Source organism: Hypomesus nipponensis, chromosome 3 (assembly GCF_054491055.1).
Source record: "Hypomesus nipponensis isolate SF chromosome 3, ASM5449105v1, whole genome shotgun sequence".
NCBI lineage: Eukaryota > Metazoa > Chordata > Actinopteri > Osmeriformes > Osmeridae > Hypomesus > Hypomesus nipponensis.
The window spans coordinates 17,827,787-17,849,942 of record NC_140363.1 but is presented as its reverse complement, the minus strand read 5'-3'; the positions used below and the strand labels follow the sequence as shown (position 1 = coordinate 17,849,942).

Sequence of the window (22,156 nt, the reverse complement as noted above, 5' to 3'; positions counted from 1 at the left end):
GGAGCTGAGCGGAGTCGCAGGAGGATCTGCAGACTCGCCTCTCAGTCTCAATCAAAGACCAGCACACACACTTCATGCATTTCCTTCATATAATTAAAACCCTGCAACATGCAACTTCAATCGCATAACATAGCAGACAGTCTGGGTGTGACAATTACGAAATGTGTTTCATGTGGGCTGGACGTAAAGGCTGATAACTGAAGCCGAGGTGAGATTTGATAGGAGGGGAAGACGATCAGGCTCACCACAGGTTCAAAGCAACCAATTACTCTGTACCATAATCAGAGGATCTGTCAACACTCTGAAGCCTTGGAGAGACCATCCACCTGGCTGAGATCTACCGCTAAATACCGTGAGTGATACCTCCACCCATCCTATGGCTCTGTGCTGAAAGGGGCTACTCTAGATGTCTGCCCTGCGCTGGGTTGAAATGAGAGGAGGAAGGGTTTTTTTTGTTAGTACTGTCAGACGTCTCATGAAAAAGTTAAGAGGCTGTCAGGGACAACAATAGGTTGTTACCCTGCTGCAGGCCTTGAGGCCTTGGCTGTATTGTGACCTGTAAGGACTTTAATTCCTCACCCGTGGCTACACAAACCCATCCTAACTCCTTAGTCATGGTTTAGACCCAGTGCCACCTGATATCAGGGCTCAAACGAGGATCGGTCTCCCTGTCACCCAAGCCCTGCGAAGTGGAAAGGGCTTGTCAGACAGGGGCCAAATTATAGGCCGGCTTTTGTGGATGAAATCAGCAAGCTGTGGTGTCACTGCCACGCTGCTTTCAAAGCCTCCCTCCCTGAAGCATAGGTACGTTTTAATGAAACACTTCACCAAAAACTACCCTGGGAAACTTTCCTCCTTGTTATGTTCATAGTGAATATATATTTTCACTGTGTTGTTTGAGATCTATGAAGAGTGAGGAGAGTATAGCTTAGGGGTTACAGCATTTGGCTGCAGATCAATCGGACGTAGGTTTGAATCTCCCTGTGTTGTACGACGCTAAGTGAATACTTTTCGGTTATACCAAGAAAAGTCCAGGTTTTGTTATGTGGATTGTGTGTGGAACAACATGAGGTCAAACATCAGACAATTCTATGTATATATATAATTTATATACTGGATATATGATATTTATCTGATAAACAATATTGATCTGAGTTGCTGATGGAGGATCCAGGATGTGGAAGTAGAGGCTGCAGGTTGTGGATGAGCAGCATAGCGTGCACCCCTTCACACAGAGAGACACGCTGAGTGGACACTGTGAGCTGGAATGGTACCCTGAATGATTAACAGAGAACGGCCTGAAGGGGTTTGGCTTAAGCTGAGCGGTTGTAGGTGGGGGTCAGAAGTGGGCAGACCTCACCTCTGTCTTGACCCCTGACCTCTGACCTCTGCCCACAGGTGTCAGAGAAACCAGGTTGCGATCCCTGGGACAGCAAGGAGAGATTGTGGTGAATGAACTGGTTTACATTTACATTTAGTTATCTAGCAGACGCTTTTATCCAGAGCGACTATGGAGGTTAGACCAACTGTGTTGGATGGGAGGTTGGAAGTCAAATAAGGTTCTTGTTCTAGAATTGTTTGGAGGACTCAGAGAAATGTTGACGTTTATTTAGTCCAAACAATTCAAATCAAAAAGTTACAGTAAATCATTCAACAGCAAACACTGCATCGTTTCCTCAGCAGAAAGTGGGTTCCATTGTACTACTTGCTTGTATAACTCCTGGTGTGTGTTTATATATTTTCAGCCTGTGTTTATTAATGTGTATTAAAGTTACAGTGTTTTGTGTGTATGCATGGTTAAGGAGAGAGAGAGAACATAAATGATGTAGTGAAAGAGAGAGAGAACAGGAATGAGGGAGGGAGGGAGGATTTGTCTACCTGGCTGGCTGCAGTTTCTCAGGGTTGCCTCGGGGATTCCCTCTACCTTTGTTGACTGACCTCTGACCTGCTGCCAGGTCTCCTGGCGTTTATTATGGGATAGAATTTCAGGTGCTGGCCGGGGCTGAAACAGGTGCTCACTGCCAAGGACGAGTGACAGACACGAGGAGAGAGAGAGACAGAGAGAGAGGGGGAGCGAGGGGGGGGGGAAGAGAGAAAGAGAATGAGAGAGAGAGAGAGAGAGAGAGAGAGAGCGAGAGCGAGAGCGAGAGCGAGAGCGAGAGCGAGAGCGAGAGCGAGAGCGAGAGCGAGAGCGAGAGCGAGAGAGAGAGAGAGAGGGGAGCGAGAGGGGGAGAGAGAGGGGGAGAGAGAGAGAGAGAGAGAGAGAGAGAGAGAGAGAGAGAGAGAGAGAGAGAGAGAGAGAGAGAGAGAGAGAGAGAGAGAGAGAGAGAGAGAGAGAGAGAGAGAGAGAGAGAGAGAGAGAGAGAGAGAGAGAGAGGGGGAGGACCCACCCTCACCCTGCCGATCCTGCTGAAGAGCACCCTTTCCTGGGGAGGAAGGGAGGGGCTGGGCCCTGGCTGGGCTGCCTGGACGGTCTCCTCCTTCACTTGTTCCATGGCGAAGCCAGGATTACGGCTTCACGGTGTGGCCGCAGTGTGATGGTGTGGTGTTGGCCGGTGGAGGGGAGGCAGGCATGGGTCTCCCCCAGCAGCAGTGGGTGTGAGCTGGGAAGACTTGCTTTGATCACACCCCCACCGTACCTGTTACCTCCACGCTGGTCACACCCATCTGGTGGCTACACTCACCTCTCTCAGTGTCACCACCAGCAGTGGGGGGGGGCACTGGTGGCAGCTGGGAGAGACATGTTGAGCCCCCCACCCTGCCACCCTGTCACCCCCAGCCTCCCCCCTGCCCCTCACCATCCCAGCCACCCTGTCACCCCCAGCCTCCCCCCTGCCCCTCACCATCCCAGCCACCCTGTCACCCCCAGCCTCCCCCCTGCCCCTCACCATCCCAGCCACCCTGTCACCCCCAGCCTCCCCCCTGCCCCTCACCATCCCAGCCACCCTGTCACCCCCAGCCTCCCCCCTGCCCCTCACCATCCCAGCCACCCTGTCACCCCCAGCCTCCCCCCTGCCCCTCACCATCCCAGCCACCCTGTCACCCCCAGCCTCCCCCCTGCCCCTCACCAGCCCAGCCTCACACCCCCAGCCTCCCCCCTGCCCCTCACCATCCCAGCCTCACACCCCCAGCCTCAGGCCCTCCGGACTGTGTTCCAGTCTGGCAACAACAGGAGGAAACGGCCGTCCGCGTAGAGGCGAGGCAGGAAACGGCTTGGGAGGGGGAGTCAGGTTCGACTGCTGGGCTCAGAGGACCGAGGACCAGGCTCATGACTAGTCTTGATCAGGCAGAGAGGGAGGGAGAGAGAGAGGGAGGGAGAGAGAGAGAGAGGGAGGGAGAGGGGGAGAGAGAGAGAGAGAGAGAGAGAGGGGGAGGGGGGAGGGAGAGAGAGAGAGAAGGAGGGAGAGAGGGAGAGAGAAGGAGGGAGAGAGATGGAGAGAGGGAGAGAGAGATGGGGAGAAGGAGGGGGAGAAAGAGAAAGAGAGAGAGAGAGAGAGGGAGGACTGTCTGAGGATGCAGAGGAATGCTCCACCTGGAATAGCTCCCATTCCTCCCCTCTCTTCCCTGCTCTGTGTCAGGCGGCATGTGGACAAGACGAGGCAGGAGCCCCCCTGTCTGCCAGCCCCCTCCACAGAGTCTCACTGGCTGTATATGGCCTCAAAACACTGGCTTGCTCTGCAACGGCCATCTGGCTGTCTCTCTCATGCCACAGGAGGCAGGGAACTCCCCGGATGTCCTCCCTCTCACCTGTCACCTGCACGCCGTTGAGGAGAGCTGGGTGTCGGCCTGGGAGCTTCAGACTGGCTCCTTAGAAATCCAATCAGATTGGATGTGTACAGCCCTTTTAACAGAGGGCTTCACATACGCCCATAGAGCTGCAACTGAAGCAACCTAACCCCCTCAAGGAAGACAACTCCCAGGAACACTTGGAAGAAACCCTGGAAGCGATAAAGATACAAATACAATGGAGAGACAAGCCAGTTCCACCTGTTTTTTGAAATCCAGTCAACAGCCTTTCAGCCAGCTCAGCGGCTGGTTGTTGCTGACGTGACAGAAGGGGATTGGCAGTGATCATCATTCACGCTGTGTCCCGTCACAAAACAAGACATGTTCACCGAGGTCACTGAATAGAGCCATCGAGTAAGAATGATCTGCAACATATTTTGCTTTTGTGCCGTCCAGGGTTGGTTTGTTTGAGGGATCAACAACGTGCATAATAGCACGTGTCTAAAGGGGTTCGCTTCTGTTTGAGGAAGGATCAACTGCTGCAGTAACCCAGACTGGAGAGAAACACTGCGGTCCTGCGTGACAGACCGACGAGGTGCAACACAAACATGCCGTCTGCCATGCCAGAGCACAGAAACGCCAGGACAAAAGGAGAAATAGCAGAGTGAAGAATATGGTCACGACAGGAACCTGTGACCTGTATGAACGAGTTTCCTGTGTTTCCTGTGAGTGTGTGTGTGTGAGTGTGTGCTTCCTTATCAAGTCATGAACTTGGATGCACTGTAGTCAGTCTGTCAGTAATCTTTTACTGGATCTGATTCAGAGAAACCAAGAAAAAAACTACCTCTAAAGGTGCGTTTCGATACGTGTTTGGTACTTGTGCAAGGTCCAAGGTAGTCTACAGGGAAGAAGTTGAGTTCCCTCTGGTTCTATAACACGCAGCAGGTTGACAACAGGCCTTGTGGTGGCAGTCAAATCCCCAGCCTTATAGCACAGTGCTGAGAGAGAACGCCAGGCCTGTGTCTGTGAGCCAGGATGGATCTCCCAGGAAGCAAATACACAATCCCTGCAAGCTCGGTGGCCAATCAGGACTCAACAGGCGTTTGTTTGATGCCGTATTGCTCCTCCCACCTGCTCAGGTGGACGTCTGTTTACGGAGCCTCTCTCTGCTCTCCTGCCAAAGCAGACAGGCCTTTCTGGCAATGCATCTCACCTGTGTGTGAGTGCGCTTGTGTGTGTGAGTAGATACGTGCGTGTGTCTGTGTAGGTATGTATGTATGTATGTGAGTGCATTTCTGCGTGTTGTCATGCGTGTGTTTGTGCTGTGTGCGTGTGCAGAAGCAGCTTGTTGTTAATGCGTCTCCTGATTCCTGGTTGGCATGCTCAGGCCAGCTCTGCCTCCAGAGAAGCCTACCCTGACGTACGACGTGACGTGAATCACAGCGCCGCGTGAAGACGCCAGTCAAAGTTCATGTTGCTGCTCATTTCATGGTTGAGAGTCCCCCCTCTTCATGAGATTGGGTGCGTGTATTAGCCATGCGCCCGCATGCCAGAAGCATATTTCACAGCCTAACAAACGGTGTCTATCCTGCTCTCAGAAACACTCCTGGCTTCTCAGAAACACTCCTGGCTTCTCAGAAACACTCCTGGCTTATCAGAAACACTCCTGGCTTCTCAGAAACACTCCTGGCTTATCAGAAACACTCCTGGCTTCCCTCTTGGCTTTTGAAGTCGACTTCTACCGCTTCACGGTCTTGTCTTCCGGTCTCCGTGCTGCTGTTTCAATGCACGCACATGTGTGTGTGTGAGTGTGGGGGGGTCACTGTGCTCCTGACAGGCTGAGAGAGACCGGGGCTCCTTGTTAGAGACGTCTCACCCCGAGCAGCACGTCGTCTCTCCTGCGCCCGACGCCCGGCGAGTTAGAAGCCTCTTCTGTGTGAGGGTGGTGTGGTTACGCTGTTATCTCTATGGCAACAAGCCGCCGCTAAAACACGCGTTGTTCTCTTTTCTTTCTTAGCTCCTCGAAATGAAGGTAATTGGCTGTTGTGTAGGAGTCTGAACCACACAGACATGACTGTGGGACGGAGTAACAGAGTAGGGTCCTCACAATGGCTATCCTCTCACGGACGCTGCATTAGAGAATAGTTTCTCTGGGTCATGCCGTCTGCAACCTCATAAGGCGTTTAGCTTTTTCTCCAACTACTGTCTCTAGTGAGGGAACTCTCTCTCTCCAGTCCCAGTCTTGTGTTCCCTGGATTTGAATCTGAATCTGAATCTGAATAGTGTTTAATTGCCAAGGAAGTGGTCACAAACAAGGAATTTACTTTGGTGGGCAGGTGCATATACAGTAAACATAATAAACAAGATAAAATGTAGAAAATGTACAACAAAATACTGGCAGACTTATACAATATAATATAAAATACGATAAAATAAACAAATATATTATATTAAAACAATAAATTAAATGGATATTAAAACCAGCAATCATAAGGTCTGGATCTGCTGAGACTGTCTCATCATTGTGTAACTAAGCAGGACAGTGAGATCGTGTGATTATTCCTCTGCTTGCCTAAACGGCAAATGAACGGTTCCTGTTCACCTTTAAAAGCTGCTGTGTCTTCAACCATTCCCCTGAGAGTTCAGCGTTGCCAAGTCAACGCTCGAGTCTTCACGTGAGACGACTTCTTCAGATGTGAGATAACAGACACAGATAACATGATAGATTAGCTTCTTTTAACACGCCAGTCAGATCCAGAGCTTCTCGTTGGTCCCTTGGCTTTGATAAGCTTCCTTTGATGGAAGACACTCCAAGGCGTCTGTGTCAGTATACAGCTCTTTATCAGCAGTCCTGCTTTGTTTTGCCAGGGTCGTGTTCTTGTTTGTGTGATGCCGAAGAAGTCCTGAGGTGAACTTCTAGCATAAGTGTGTATGTATGTGTGTGTGTGTGAGTGTTTTTATCATGACACATCTCTGTCTGTCTCAGAAGACATTCAAGTTTTGTTTGTTTAACAAAACTGTTAAACAGTTTGTGCTACATGTTTTTGTCTTACATTTCCCCTTCAAGATGTCACTCATGATGTCACTCCTCACATGCTTGTCCTGAATTCTCTGGTTGCTTCCCTGCGCTGGGTGAGAGTGGTGAGGGTGATGGTGAGCCCTCAGCCGCCGTAAAGCGACAGTCAGGCCTGTCTGTCTGCCAGGACCCTGGGAGCTCACACACTCAGCGCTCCCCTCGGCGCTCCCCTCGGCGCTCCCCTCAGGGCTACGCTCCCCCACTCACGCTGAGTGTGTGTGAGTAAGAGAGAGAGAGAGAGAGAGAGAGAGAGAGAGAGAGAGAGAGAGAGAGAGAGAGAGAGAGAGAGAGAGAGAGAGAGAGAGAGAGAGAGAGAGAGAGAGAGAGAGAGAGAGAGAGAGAGAGAGAGAGAGAGAGAGAGAGAGAGAGAGAGAGAGAGAGAGAGAGAGAGAGAGAGAGAGAGAGAGAGAGAGAGAGATAGAGAGAGAGAGAGAGAGAGAGAGAGAGAGAGTGTGTTATTGCTTGAGTGTGTTTACCCACTGCTCCTCTCCTCCCCAAGTTGCTCTTATTAACAGCGTGTGCATTTATAATTGAGTGTGTGTGTTTATTATTGTTTCTGTGTGTGTGTGTGTGTGTGAGAGAGAGAAGCTCTGGTGGGGCTGCCCGCCCCACCCCTCCTCCCTTATCTCCCCTCTAACCCCACCCCTGATTGCTGCCCAGGCCCTATGGGATGTCATTAATAGGCATGCAGATAGCCATCACTGTTTGCTTTGGAGTGGGTATCAGAGGGCGTTTCTTGTGGTCTGCCAGTGCTGTTTCTGATAGCCGTAAGAACAGCGTGGCTAAACTAGTATGCAGGGATCAGAGCTGTGGCTCTCTGCGCCCTGCCCGCGCTGGAGGTTACCTCAGTTGTTGTGTCTCACAACAGGCAGGATATCTCAGTGAGCCGTGCGGCTTGCGGTATTTGCGTCTCCGAGTGCGCACATGAGGGTGACGTGGCCGGAATGCCTTTGAACGTGTCTGTGCAGCGCGGATGTCCCTCCTCACTCCTGCTGCCCCGCGAGGAGGAGGGCCGATCCTGGGGAGCACAGCTGTGGTCACGGCCTTGATGGATTCCTGCTCCGCTTTGCTGCTGGGAGAGTGGGGGAGGGAGGGGAGAAGGGGGAGGGGAGGGGAGGGATGAAAGGAGATGGGAGGGGGGAGGGAGGGAGGAGGAGAAGGGGAGGGTGGAAGGGGAGGGGGGTGGGATAGGTGGAGGACTAGGGGAGGAGGGAAGATTTGGCAGGGGGGTGGTTCCACACTGCCCTGTCAGAGCAATCAGCCTTCTTGTGGTCTGTATTCAGGTGGAAGATACTTTCCTCCTAAGCAACATACAGACGGTGGATTTGAACCCTAGGCTCAGTCAAATGCTTTAACCGCTGAGCTGTAGGTTGTGCCTCTTGTGTTTCTCTCTCTGCATTGGGGAGGTCTGGAGTTAGGACGTACAACTCCAGGGTCATCCAGTGATGTCTGGACTGCAGGTCCAGACAGCCCGCAAGGCTGTTAAACAATCATGTGGTGAAGCCTGCCTGCATAGCTTCATCTACTGACGGTGTTTTACTGGTTGTTTGAGTTTTGCTTGTTTCTCATGAGAGGCATGAGTCACTCTCTCTCTCTCCCCCCCCCCCCTGCTCTCTCTCTCTCTCTCCAATTTTCCCCCTCTCTCTCTCCAAGACTCCCTCTGTTAGTACCTGAAGAGAAGATCAGACAAACCACATGCTTCAGGATATCCTGAACTTCAGTCGTGGTCCCCTATAGCTGCTGTCCCTTGACCCCCCAGCCCCCAGCCTTCATGTCCAGTTCCTATCCGGCTTTTTTGGTCCCCAGCAGTCTATGGGGGGTGGTTGGGGGGGGTCAGACAAGGCCACACTTGAACTCTCAATAAAAGAGCTCAGGTCACTAAAGACATGAGACCGCGTTTGAACTGGATTTGAACCGTATGGTCACATCGGATTTACACAATCGCTCTCTCTCTCTCTCTCTCTCTCTCTCTCTCTCTCTCTCTCTCTCTCTCTCTCTCTCTCTCTCTCTCTCTCTCTCTCTCTCTCTCTCTCTCTCTCCCACACACACACATTCTCAAACATTCACATACACACTCATACACACATGCACTCACACACACATACACAATACGTAATACAGATGCTGGCTTAGAAAGCAAACAATGTGATACACAGACACATACACACACACACACATACAAACAGATGCACACATATATTGACACACACACACACACACATACATACACTGTGCACCTGTCTTTGTGTGCTGCATATAGACCACCAGGCAGGTTTCCTGAGCGCGGCACAAACAGCCCCAGCTTCTCAGCGGCGTGTCGGAGGGGCCGACAGACAAAGCACAGCTGTAAACCAGACCCCCGAAGTCACGGACGCCACGGAGCAGGAGCTAGAGGAAAAACGCTTCTGGTCGCCATGGGGACCCAAGGACAACAGGGGGGTGGGAGGGAGGGGGGGGGCGGGCGGGCGAAGCAATGTCAATGTGGTGGGTGGGTGGGGTGGAGTGAGGGGCAGAGAGAGAGAGAGAAAGAAATCAAGAGAGAGAGAGAGAGAGAGAGAGAGAGAGAGAGAGAGAGAGCGAGAGAGCAAGAGAGAGAGGTAGATTTTGGAGGGGATGTGTGGAAGATTTCCGTCTTTTCCCCGGGCCTGTTTTTTTGGAATGCGGCCCTTTCATGTCGCCAGGAAGCCCCTCGCGGTGAGACACAACAAGAGGGGGCGACAGGGGCCATTAGGCAGCTTGGTGTTGACCGTCCGAGACCATCAAAGGAGAGGGTCACTTCACCACCCCCTCTGATCTGCCCTCCCTTTGTTTACGAGCTAATTAAGCATTGTTCAGGTCTGCTTCCCAAAGGAACCCCAGCTTCTGACACCCTCGTGGAGGCTCCATAACCGTGACTCTCAATAGCTACTGCAGTGTCTTTACACTGCCTCCATATAGCAGCAGCCCGGCCTCTGGACAGCTTTCAGGGTGTGTTTGCAAGGTGGCAGCCAGGCCTTCTGACTACAGCAGGCTGTGGCCACTGTTTTACTACGGAGGCTATTAGACATTTATCGAACTCGTAAATGCGACGTAAAATAGATGACCCTGTTGAGGCCGCGTTGAGGGTGGATGTTTGTGTCTGTGTGTGCTTGAGTGTGTGTTAGTGTGTGTGTGTTTGTGTGTGCGAGTGTGCGTGTGGATGTGTCCTGTGTGTGTATCTGTGTATCTTTGTGTGTGTGTGTGTGTGTGTGATTCCCCTGCCACCTGAGGACAGCTGCTGGGGTGTGTGTCGGAGGTAATCTCCGCTTGTTTGTGAGAATGTGATCATCTTCTGTTTCCTGTCAAAACAGGAAGTGACAGGGGTGAAAGGGAGGATAGGAAAGTGTTGCCTTGATGTGAATGGGCTGGAGGTCCAGGCTGGCCAGACAGCAACCCGCCTGGCCAGGAAAACAGGCCCCCGAGGGGTGTGACCCACAGAGTGCCTGTGCCGCCTGTTATTTTGATCACTTTCACAAAGCGTAGGCAGGCAGGGGGGAAATGTAGCCCAGCTGTTTACACAGTTCAGGGGGATTCCTTCTCCTTCACGCTGGAGACAATAGCTCAGTGGTTAGAGCGCCTGACTGCTGGTTCAAATCCGGCCCTGTAATGTCTGCCGCTTTGGCTTCAAAGTGTCTGTTAAAGGATAAATACATATTTTAAGCCTCTATTGAGGAAAGGAAGAAATTATGTTTCGAAATTCGACCGGAGGCCCTCCTTTTCTGGCTGGAACCCCTGACCCCTGACCCCGGCACACAATACCACTTCCTGTATGTCGGACATCTCTTGTTATTGTTTCATATTTCACTCATCACTCGTCGTTGTTAATCGCTACCAACCGGATGACAACTCCTTTGCTCATGGGGGGAGGATGGGAGTCGTACGATGGCATCTTATAAACGACTTATACACTTATACACACACACACACTGTGGATTTCAGACTGTGTGCTATTCAAGCTGTGTGGTGTGGTAACGTAATAATTCTGCCTTGGTAGCTGTGGTGCGGCCCTGGTAGCTGTGGAGGGGCCCTGGTAGCTGTGGTGGGGCCCTGGTAGCTGTGGTGGGGCCCTGGTAGCTGTGGTGGGGCCTTGGTAGCTGTGGAGTGGCCCTGGTAGCTGTGGAGGGGCCCTGGTACCTGTGGAGGGGCCCTGGTAGCTGTGGAGGGGCCCTGGTAGCTGTGGAGTGGCCCTGGTAGCTGTGGAGGGGCCCTGGTAGCTGTGGAGTGGCCCTGGTAGCTGTGGAGTGGCCCTGGTAGCTGTGGAGGGGCCCTAGTAGCTGTGGTGGGGCCCTGGTAGCTGTGGTGGGGCCCCGGTAGCTGTGGTGGGGCCTTGCCTTTGTGACCATGATGAAGCTGTGGCCCTTGCGTGAGCTCTGGGGGTCGATGCCATCAGAGAGAAGTCAGAGAGCATTGGTCTTCCTGACAGACCTTCAGGTGAACTTCCCTCACCCCTCCAGGAGGCCACGCCAGCTCTGACCTTTATGACACGCACAATTAGTTACCCTTTGACCTCTGAGTCTCTCAGTCACACCCAAGGCACGGACAGAGCATGCTTCCGCATCTCCGCATTTACATAATATGTTACGGGGGGGGGGGGGGGGGCTGGTAGTGTGTGTGTGTGTGTTTGAATCAGTGCAGACTCATTTTGAATGTTCTAGGGTCGGTCGGTGTTGATGTGTCATGTGATTCAGCTTGACGTGGTTCGGGTTAGCGGCTAATGGCTCTGAACTCCAGCGTCGTGCGAAACATGCAGAAAACAGCGCGCAACGGAGAAACACACGACCAGGAGCTTCTCTGACAAGATGCTAAACGTGGCGGGCGTTTCATGAATATCTAAACGATGTACAACAGTGCTGCAGGTTGGCTGGTGAGCTGGTGAACGCTTCTCTCCGAAGCCAGGCTTATGATGGCGCTGGCCTGTGACTCAGGATCCTAAGCGCAGTAAAAGCCTCGCATCAGAACGGTACCCTGGGGTCGTGTAGACAGAGACTCAGACAAACGCCGCGGTCCCCTCGAGCAAGAAATATAAATCACCCTCCTAAGTGTTTTCCCCTCGCTTTCTGCTCTCCCTCTCTCCATCTCTCTCTCTCTCCCGCTCTACATCTCTCTCTCTCCCTGTCATGTCTGTCATGGTTGGTGATGGCCTGCGCAGGCAAGGCCAGCACAACCACAGCAGCTCTGCTCTTCCTCACGCTGTCATAGCTCTCTCTCTCTCTCTCTCTCTCTCGCTCTCTCGCTCTCTCGCTCTCTCGCTCTCTCGCTCTCTCGCTCTCTCGCTCTCTCGCTCTCTCGCTCTCTCGCTCTCTCGCTCTCTGTCTTTCTCTCTCGCGCTCTCTCTTTCTCTCTCTCTTTCTCTCTCTCTCTCTCTCTCTCTCTCTCTTCCCTCTTCCCTCTGTGCCCATCGTGTCTGTACGGTTTGCACAGTTTGTCATTCAGAGAACCCACAACTGATCAGGAGATTGAATACTAGATGGTTACAAGTGACTTCAATGCTTATTTACACAGAGCAACAATCCATCATTTCTCTTTCTCGAGGACAATAAGCTTTTCCTGTACCCAGCAGACTCCAACCGTTTCATTTGAATGCAAAGTGGAACAGTGGAAGCAGTGATGTGTTCGTCATTGTGGACGACAAGGCCACTTGCGCTGGTCTATTGTTCCTTGCAGACAAAGTGGTGAAATGGCCATTTAAATCGTTCTTGATAAGCACGGCATTCACCGGGAGAGGGAAAAGAAAATTCTGTAACGATCTTTAAGTGGATTAGTAGTCCTCATTCCTTCACCAGATTGAACCGGATGCCCCTCCCCTCTTTATCTCTCAGCGATGCTTTAGAATACGTCTAGACATCTCAATTAGGCAGAAGAAAACAAGCATTCTGGGGGGGGAAGAGCAGCAGTCCGTAATCTTAGCCTATTTTTCCTATCAACACCTTTATCCAGTCAGTCCTCATAGCCAAAACTGACAACAAATTAACATGTCATCCTTTAACCGAAAACTCTAAACTGATACTTCCATTTTCATTGTTAATGTTAATTGCTTTCTCTTACAGGTCACGGGCATTCTAATGCAGTGGCCTTTCATCAGAAAATTGGTATTTCTCCCCCCTGTACCATCTGGGTTTTTGCCTAACCAACGCTTTTCACTTTAGAGCCCCTGTCTGTCACTTGCCTCTGTGTGTTCTGTTGTTAAGCTGACGTGTTTGAGCTTTGTGGAGACACAAAGAAAGCCATTCAGCGGGGAAACACAGTCGGCGAGGGAGAAGAGAGGAGAGGGGGCGCTCTGTGGAGCTTACCTGCATTCAGGGAGATTTGTTCACTGGGCAAAACGTGTCAAAACATCCCTTTCATGGTACGCTCATTCTATCCTCCCTGCAGCATTATCAGCGTGGTGTTTTTGAGTTACTGTATATCCATACAGGCAGACTGACTGTTACAGGAAATCATTTGTCAAATGAAACAGACCCTGTTCAGCTGGACCCTGCTGCATTGTGCCTGTTGATGGACAACGTCTCCACGGACCGCTTTCTCCTTAAACTTGTACTTTTATTTCCAACAATGACTTCTTTCATATTGATTGACTTGGCATTGAGCCAGCATAATCACCGTACAGTGCATTACACCCGGGACGTGGAGAGAATGATTGTGTCAGAGCGCTCCACATTTCACCCTGTCATCAGTTTTCGACCGCTCCACTTTGACAGCTGGCACTGTGTGGAGCTATGCATTTGGCCAGTTGTTATTTTTTTTACGATTCAACAAAATAACTCACACTATCATAACATGCAGAAGAGATGAGGCACTAGGCACATAACCTAGGAAAACAACATGATCTCAAGTGTGATGGTACTGTTTGAGCTACAACCACGTCTGTAAATGATGTATTCTCATCACGCTGATGATGTGGATGGAGATTTCAACGGACGCGTGTGGAACTGCTGACAGCAAAGCCTCATGCAATTAACTCTGCTTGAGTATTTCACCCCCCCAAGTCTTTGCATTTTCATTCAATAATTAACTTTTTCCCCTCTATCCTCGCGGTGTTTCGATGAGGGAATCCAGTCTGCAGCTGCAACATGTTTCAGACTAGAAGAAGAGTTTCTTCAGAAACTATACCCCACAAGGGTCCAAATCTGCTTAAACAAAAGTTTTGAGGCTGTTGGTTTAATTTACCGTTCATGTTACCGTACTCCCAGTTTGTCTCCCAAGTTATTCTTCTGAGTGGATTATCACCATTATATTAAACACATTCAGAAACCCCCCAAAGTCTGTTCTACTAAATAATTGAAGCTAGAGTGATAGTAAGTGATCCAGTGAAGAGGCAGATGGCTTATATTACTCTGTAAAGGCTGGATAGGGAGTGAGATGCTCTGATTGGGGTGGTTGAGGCACTCATGCACTAACTGTTTGTATCAGAATCCTGTTCTCCGCAGTGAGGGATCTGGAGTGGTCTCTCATGTGCAGAAATAGATCTCTCAACAAGGCCCGGTGCCTGGATTTGAATACTGATGTGTATCTGAAACAAGGGGCTGCTTGCAAATGTGCAACACGGTTTGAACCCCCATCCAGCCAGAGCCCGTACTCCGAACATAGAGATCACTCTCACAACAGGGCATGGCACTCCATCGACAGAAACCTCTGAAGAAAAAAAGGTCTTGTCGTAAAAGTTATCTGGCAAACCTACCTGGTATTTGGATTCTGGAATTGACACGTTCGTCAGCAAACATCCTTCTCTCCAGCCTCCTCTTTCCCCCCCTGAGGCACAGTGATTCTAGGAGTGGCAGAATTTAAACTGACATGAAACTCAGGGGAGGGAGGGGGGAGGGAGGGAGGGAGGGAAAGAGAGAGCAGCGGGACCTATATTTCCTTCTTTTTGAACATACCAAGAAAAAGATTGCATGTATTGTGAACCGTACCCTTCATACAATGACCTTTTTACATTTATTTTTACTTCCTCGTCTCCTCTCTTCTCTTCTGTTAGTCCCCTCGGGGTACCGTGTAATTGGTTCCACCCCCTGCCCATACCTACAGAGCTCCCTCTTACTCAAGGCTTCAAACTGCCCTGTTATTCTGTCGAGTGTTTAATGATTTACTTACTTTGGTGCATTTTAGTAAACCAGTCTAGTAAAACAATATGTTCAACAGTTAATGAGGTATTTTAATTAGAAGCAAACAGTAGCTGTCAAAATTACTCTCCTGGTCTTCCGAGTGAAGGCTTCCTATAGGTTTATCTGGAGAGAGCAGAGAGCTCTGCTCACTGCTGATTGGCCATGAGCAAGAGAGACGAAAAGTGCTGGTGAGAAAGTTTCTTATTCTCAACACTTCCAATGCAGAGGAGCTCGAAAAGACAGAAAATGTTTGATTCTTTGCTCCTCGTCACGGTAACTAACAAACACTTGTCTCTAATAATTTGTTTTCTCAAGAGTACTTTTCTGTCAAATCACTCCCACACCCTGTTCAACCTGCTTCTATGCAGCAACAAAACAAAGTCTCTCTGAGGCATGAAGGCCAGAAGACAGAATTTATAGTCAATAGAGGAAAAACAAAGATAACATTGTCTGTGTTTAAGAAACAGAGTTCTGATACATGACTGTCATCAGTACACAATACCCAGTATTATGTATATATATAAATGAATGAGATATATATCTGAAGAGATAATAATGCAATAGGTGATTTACTGACTGTGATTAATTAAAATTAACATTTACATTCAGTCAATTAGCAGACGCTCTTATCCAGAGCGACTTACAGTAAGTACAGACACATTCCCCGAGGCAAGTAGGGTGAAGTGCCTTGCCCAAGGACACAACGTCATTTGGCTCGGCCGGGAATAGAACTGACGACCTTCAGATTACTAGCCAGATTCCCTAACCGCTCAGCCACCTAACTCCCTTTGACATCTTTGATTTCTCTCACACTGGGCAGAAGCAGGGTTTATGGGTTAAAACTTGTGAGTTTTTTGCTCCATAGCAACCCTCAAATTTGACCGCACTCTGAAAACACATCTATCTGGACAGATCGTCAGACCCGTTTCAACTCCTATCACAAGACGGCCTGCCGTTATTGAGCTGTGCCTGTGACAGGCTGGTGATGAAGACGTCTCCCTGGCAGTCGGTTCATCCGAGCACCTCTGTGTGTCCACAGAGCAGGCCGGTCTGGACCCAGTGCCCCCACACCCCACCTCGCTCCCCAGCCGGTGACAGCTTGACTGATCTGGGGTAAAAACAGGGTCCTGCTGACTGCCTTGGGTACTCGGGGGAGGGAGCCATGGAGGAGGGGGGAGGGAGAGGGGATGAGGGCTGTCCAAACAGTCTGAAAGGAGCTTGTTTTCATTGTGTGCACGGGTGAACAGGAAAAGGTAATTAACTGGCCAAGTGGCGAAAGGTTGGAGTGATGGATGGATGTGGTGTAAACAGACAGATGGACACACACACACGCACGCACACACACACACACACACACACACACATTCAGTTCCTCACCTTTTTCTATACAGAATAAGACACTGAGGTAATGGTGGAGCTATTAAAGGTATTCAGTCATTCACTTCTCTCCCTTCCAGTCACATGATTGGCAAGCACCTCAGTAAGACATAAGTCAGCCATATAGAGCCATGACATGTCATTATGTGCTGTCATTTAATGAGTTCTGCGTGTGACTTTACCTAAAGTCCGTCTATAGTGGATAGTTTGATAGACAGTGACATCTGTCTGTATGAATAAATAAAGAGTAGTGGCGCTTTAGTCCTTTAAAACGTTCAAGCGTCTCATATATCATGTATACTTAGAGCAGGACAACGATCATCTGTGACACATGGTAGATTTCACACATAATCCACATGCTTAGTCGAAGCCAGATGCTACAGCTGGACATGTTTTTAACACATAAAAAAAAAAACAGCTCTTATAAGCATTTATTCCTCCCTTCATTTTGTGAGAGCTATTGTCGGATTGACAATTCACCAATAATAGTCTACTTCATCGGACTCTTACTGTTTCGGAACCGCACACCGACGCTGTTGCGTCGATTTGTTACGGTGTTTAAATGTATCCCAGTGTTGTACGCACATTGTCAGACAGTGAGGTGATATTTATCCTACTCGGCCTCAGGGTCCCAAAGCTGTATGTCAATCAAGTTGTGCGGTTGACCCTGTCGTCTTTTGCAGAGGACTGAGACGCGCTGCAAGCGCTTTAGCGAGCCAGATTGTATTCAACTGAAAGCGTGGGAAAAGAACTAGCTATACTTTTTGTCTACCGGGAGTACAGGTAAAGTAAATACCGTGGTTTATTTCTACAGTAATGCTATAAACTAGCCAAATACAACTTTGAGTGTGTAGTAGCTAGATGCTAGGCTGCTAGGTTGAATTAAATTACGTGGTGTATTTACAGCAGCGTAGTTAGATAGTTATTCGTCAACAAGTAGCTAAGCGCTGGACTATAGCAGGCTGTCTTCACCGCTAGCTAACGCTAGATAGGTTATTCTAGTAGCATAAACAATATTGTTATATTCTCGGCAAGCTTTTCAACTCTGGCTGGGTTGTATAGCTAAAAAGGAGAGAAAGTTGAGGACATGAAGGCCTTTCTGAAAAGTTCAGAAAGCAGTTGAAGAGATTTTCAACTGATGGCCCGAACAAAGTCAGCGTAAATGGGCCTGAAATATTGTAGCCTAAACAGTTAAACGCTATTGCAGTTTTAACTGGAGGAGTTTAACAGGTCATCGTCCTTTACCACAGGAGGACGACTTAATTGATGGAATGATCTCGATGGTTGTCTTATTTGTGAGCTACAATGCAATATCCTCAAGCTATAATACCGATAACCAGTTGGGGAAACGCTTTATTATAGGTTTTCCTCATCCTGTCAGTCCAGCCGCCGTGGGCAAACATCTGTTTGATGTGGGTTGATGAGCCGTCCCAGCCTGTGTGCTATAGAAGGCCTTCCGACGGAGGTAAATAGTATAGCAGTGTGACATCCTGAGTCATTGTCTGTTCAAGTCTTAAAGCACGAGTGGTTAAACTTAATGGCCTGTGTCCCAGGCACAGCGCTAGCTCTGCTGCCTCGACATGAAATGCTCTTCCCGATATCTAATCAGTTCTATGACTCACTCAACCGAGGCCATCCAGTCCAGTGCTTGTTCAGAGGCTTTGGATGGGTGGAAATTAGACAGTGGAGGTGTTGGTGGTGGAGGTGGGGGATGTTAAGGTTGGAGGCTGGAGGTAGGATTAGCTGCTGGATGTTGTCCTTTTATCCTGGGAATGTAATCTGTTTTAAAGCCCTGTGGTCACTCGGGGGTAGTCTCCTTGCAGCTGTGCTCGTTTTCCCTCTGTCCTCTGGCCTCTCCTGCCAGGGGAGAGGCTGGTCTACCTGTGGGAAAGTAGTCCTGTGGCTGGCTCTCGTCCTTGACCCGGGCCCCTGGGCCCCACGTCACACCAGGGGCCCTCTGCTGGGGGCCACAAGCATCAAAAGGCAGAGTCAACAGAAAGTGATGTCTTGGAGGGGGAGGCGGAGAAGAAAGAGTTTTTTTTTTTTTTTTCAGCGTGCAAAGGTTGTTGGTGTGGTCGTGTGGTTCACACATAACAAGGCTTTTCCGTGTGAAAAGAAACCGGCCATGTTGTTTTGTGTTCACGGCTGTTCTAATGCAGTGGAGGTATGGAATGTGGTGTGGAGATGCGACGCTGGGTGTCAATCCGCTGGGTTGTAGTGGAGGACGTTTCCCCTCCCGTAGTCCCGGTGAAAACAGAGAGATGGCAAGGAAGCAGAGGGAGTCTACACAGTTTAATCTCGGAAGTCGATTTCCGAGCTAATCCGCTTTTTATTTCCTTTTCTCTGAATTACAGTGAGGCTGTGCTGAAGGTCATCACTCTCTGGCTGATGGCATTCAGCTACTCACTGGAATAGAAAATACGGTTTCCCCGCATGTTTTACTTTTTAATGGAGCTTGCCTGAGAGGCGTCAGTCTAGCAAAGGGGCCTCATGCATTTCAAATCGCTCTGACCTCCTGGGGATTCAAGTGAGTCACGGGTCGGTCTTCTGCATCCGGCCAGGCGGTTACTGACCGAGTTTCCTCAGACGGTAAATGTGGACACGGTCGGATGGCAGGTATTCCTTGCCTGGCTCCTCTGGTCGTGGTTGGGGTGTGGTAAAACCGTGTGACAGGATAAATGAGGTGTGATTTCTGGGCAAATTGTCTCTCTGTGTGTGACTTTGCCTGGCTCCATTTGCATTGGATTCCCATAGGACCCAGGAACAAGCCATGCACATCTCGCTCTTGCTCTCTTGCTCTAGCTCTTTCTCTCCCTCTCCATACATAAGTGGTTGCAGTTTTCTTCTCTCCAGCCTCAGGGTACAGTCTCTCTGATGACACCCACAGTCCAGACAGTCTCGCTCCGCTCTGGTTTATCTTGCAGCTCCTCTGGTTGTCATGGTGAGGGCAGGGCGCACAGAGGGGCTTGTGTCTGCAGGCTGTGTTGGGGCCTGTTGCAGACAGCTCTCATAGTGGGCCAGGGCTGCCGGCCACAGCTTCTCACTTGATTTGTCTCGAGGGTTGAATTAAGATCCCTGCTGTAAGACAGTGAAACAGGTCTACCACCCCGAAGGCTAGGATCCCAACCCCTCTGTCAAATGTCCTCTCTTTCTCTCTGTCTCTCTCCCTGTCTGTCCCTGTCTCTCCCTGTCTCTGTATGTCTCTCCATGTCTCTCAGTCCCCATCTTGCACCCTCCAGTGTTTGGGATGTGTGTCTATGTTAAGAACACTAATCTTCCTCTCGTTCCTCTACATGGGTTATAAAGGAAGGAGGTGTTTGCAAATATTTCCCCATGTCATGGGTAGGAATGCAGTGAGCTCTTGCATTGTGTTGATACAGCTCATTACAAGTGTCTTTAAATCAGGGCTATTTTTCCCACCCACTTGCACCTGTCAGTCATACATCACACGGATGATAGAAGGAACAACATGAGTCCGTGTCTCTGTGTATTCATGCGTCATATGTTTGGTGTTTTACTGTTCAGGCCCTACATAACCTCTTAAGCCATCAGTCAGGAATACCGTTTGACTTGTTTGTTTAGTTAGCTTGGTCAGTTGGTGTTCAAAACCCGGACGATGTCTCTAACTGGATGTACTCTGATGATGTGAGATGTTCCACGTGAATTTTGACAGACTCTTGTTTCGAAATACTCAAACTATTCAGTCTGAAGAATTTCTCCTCTTCATCCTATTCCTTCTCTTAATGCTCTTCATCTCCTGGTCGTCAGCAGCAGTATCTGCCCGGCCCTGACCCTGCAGTCAGTCCAGAGAGCGTGAGACTCACTAACAGCTTTACAAGAGCAGCCCTCCCCGTCTCCTCCAGAACCCCGTCACCTCCAGAACCCCGTCACCTCCAGAACCCCGTCACCTCCAGAACCCCGTCAGCCCAGCAGATGGCCTGAGCTTTGTGTGTTCTTTTATTAGCTCAGCAGCCAACAAAGCAGGCAGGGAGGAAGGTGGGGCACTGAGGGAGCCTGCAATTGATTTCTTCCATGTAGTCTTGCTACGAGATGAGCTTGGGTTAGAGGGGTGAGGTGGAGAATGGAGGGGCGAGGAAGAGGGAGAAGGGATGAGGGAAGTAGGGTGGAAAACACGCAGGTTATTGCTGCTGCAGTGTTTCTAGATGTGCTGAAACAGAACAGGAAGTAGGACAGGAAGTAGGGTCACAGCGTTTACACTCAACATTCTCAGGTTTCTCATTGGATTCGTCCCAGGCTGTGATGCTGAACTAACTCGTGGAACACATGGAAGTGCAGTACTAAGGCTGGTTCTTTACATCATGTGCCAGTGTCATGAGGTCTTAGTTATCCAAACCACGGTAATACGTCATTAGCTCCTTAACGTCCTGTATGAGGACGTGGGCTGCATACCACGATGTTGGAACCCTCTGAGGAGGTACGTATCCACCACTTGTCACCGTATACCCAGTTTAACACTATCCTGTAAGAGAGTTGGGTAGGGGTGGGAAGCGTTTGGTACCTCACAATTTGATTTGATTCATGATTTGTCCAAGATAAATAAAAATAAAATTGGGGGGGAGAATTTTTTTTAAATTTGTGAATCGATGCAAATCGCTGTTTTTCCCCCCCCTTGAGTTGTGATGATTCTCTCTATCCTGAAAGAGAGTTGGGAGAGTCTCCATACAGAGGTGTTTCCACACTTATCTTGTGTCCTGTCTCCAACGTTTCACCGTCGCTCTGTTAATCAGAAGCTTGCTGGCATCTGCTCTGCCTCAATGCCAGGTCAATAATCCTCCTCTCCTAATACGGCCATGTGGGCCACTGTTAGGGTTAGATCACCATGGAGATCCTGTCATTAGGCTGAATCAGCCCTGTGGCCAGAGCAGATGTGGAGGCCACAGGGGTTAAAGGGACTGAATTAGGAGAATTCAAAATCTGTATTCATATACATGTTTTCAACGTGGCCCCGGTTCAGAGCATGTTCATTGGTTCAGAGCGGCTGTGCGGTCAAAGGCTGCAGAATCCAGCAGGGGGACCTGCCTGAGAGGTCATCCGGAAGTCTCTGTATCGAGCTGCCTTGGCAGGGAGGACCCAGGCCCTCTCCCGGAGAGCCTGCCTCTGATAGGGCCCTGCCTCTGATAGGGCCCTGCCTCTGATAGGGCCCTGCCTCTGATAGGGCCCTGCCTCTGATAGGGCCCTGCCTCTGATAGGGCCCTGCCTCTTATAGGGCCCTGCCTCTTATAGGGCCCTGCCTCTGATAGGGCCCTGCCTCTGATAGGACCCTGCCTCTTATAGGGCCCTGCCTCTGATAGGGCCCTGTTGAGAATAGGGCCCTGCTGAGGGCTGTATTAAGTGGCACTGCATTAACACCGCTGGATCGTTGTTTGACCAGGCTCTCACTCCTGCTGATCACCAGCGAGCCTTTGTGGAACCCAGGCCTCGTAAACACTGATGTCTGGACTGTGGGCTTCTGTGTGAGGTCTTAGCTTCGCTGGGAGAGAGGCTGGCGGCCCTTAATGCCTCTTAAGAGACTGCAGCGCGCGCCTGTGTGTGTTTGTGTGGTGAGTAAGGGTAACAGGCCTGTTGAGAAGGAGCGTATGAATAGCTGTGATAAAGGTGGAAGGCAGAGTGATGTTTCGTCAGCTTCCTGTGGGAGATGCTTATTTTCACGCCGGGCGTCTGATGGCGTGTTTTTTACGGCGGGGTCTTTTCATTGTACGTAAGCAGCTGTCAGCTCTGGACGGACAAGGAAGTCAGGAAGTCCTGTGTTTTTTAAGTGATGTTTATATTTATTATAGTTGTGAATGTGTTGTGGCTTGCTTTTAGTTGGAGTGTATTCATATGGATTCTCTCTGTC

The 22,156-nt window shown here is 50.0% G+C and overlaps 1 protein-coding gene across 2 annotated transcripts in view; it reads left to right on the top strand.

The window, feature by feature from the left end:
* The window catches only part of kif26ab (kinesin family member 26Ab), a 75,104-nt gene that overhangs the window by 3,284 nt on the left and 49,664 nt on the right, over nt 1-22,156 (top strand). The gene's annotated exons all lie outside the window — the stretch shown is intronic.